The sequence below is a fragment of the Lonchura striata genome, chromosome 3, assembly GCF_050655825.1.
Source record: "Lonchura striata isolate lonStrDom1 chromosome 3, ASM5065582v1, whole genome shotgun sequence".
NCBI lineage: Eukaryota > Metazoa > Chordata > Aves > Passeriformes > Estrildidae > Lonchura > Lonchura striata.
The window spans coordinates 10135541-10136743 of NC_140705.1; positions in this window are offsets into that span (position 1 = coordinate 10135541).

Genomic DNA, 1203 nt, shown 5'->3' on the forward strand with positions numbered 1-1203 from the left:
TCTACAAAGCCTTTGGGCCACAGCTGTGGGAAGGAATCCTGGGTTTGGCACAGATTGACCAACACCCACTGAGAGCCTCCAGAGCAACCAAGAAACAACAGTTAAGGCTCTTTTTTGGTTACCCCTCTCCCCAGCAGCTCCAGGGCAGCAGGGCCCAGTGGCTGCAGCCTTAACCACATCCCTCATCCATCCAGCTGTGCCATGGCCATGCTGTTCCCATTGGCCATGTGGCCAGTGTGTGCTGCTACAGCTTCCCGCAGCTGTAAAAATTCCTAAAAACTGCCTATTTTTTAAATAACATTTGCATATGCACTCAGCTGCATTGTTTATAGCAAACATTTCAACATGTGCTGGCACAAGCAGAGAAAATAAAACAAGACAAATGAATGGACTGGAACAGGAACTCCAGCCCTGACCCCGTGGAAGGGTGATACAATTCGTCCCGCGGTGTGTTTTTGCTGGATGGTTGTTGCCTCATTTTTTGCCATTCTCGGCGGGACGTGCGAAGACCAAGCCACAGCAGCAACGAAGTCTCTTTTAACTCCAGAAAAAAAAGGGCGAGTTGCAGAAGGGCGCTTCTTTCAAAGCGACATTTTTGCCGCAAACCTCTCTCAGCATTTTACGCTGCCAGAAATCCTGTTCCGAGCGGCGGAAAAACGTGTGCGCGAAGGCACGGGCAGAGGCTATGGGGCCGGACCCCCGAGCCGGAGAAAAGACACCTCACTTCCCCAAACACGTATTTTCTGGGGGACAAGCCCCCGCTGGAGGTGACCGGGAGCTCAGAGGGTTGCCCCGCGTGCGGGGCCACCGGGGAGCGCTCCCGCCCCTCTCTCCGGAGCGCCCCCGGGCTATTCCCACAGTGAAACGGGAAGGGAGGGCTTTCAACAGTATCATTATTATTACTATTATGATTTTGAATTATTATTTTTAGCGAGAGGGAAGGAAGCTCGGCGGGAGCAATGCCTCTGCCAGAGAGGAAATCTGGGAATGCAGTGGAAGGGAAGCGGCGGCTGCCGGGGGAGCGGCCGGGGAGGGGGCACCGGCGCAGGTACCGAGCGCAGGAAGCGGGGGCGGGCAGGGCGTGCCGGCCGGGCCGGGCTGGGGCTGGGGAGCCGGGCTGAGCCGAGCCGAGCCGAGGGGAGGGGAGCGGAGGCGGGGCCGGCCGGGGGGTGGCCGTAAGGTGAAGGTTGTTGCAGTGGGTTC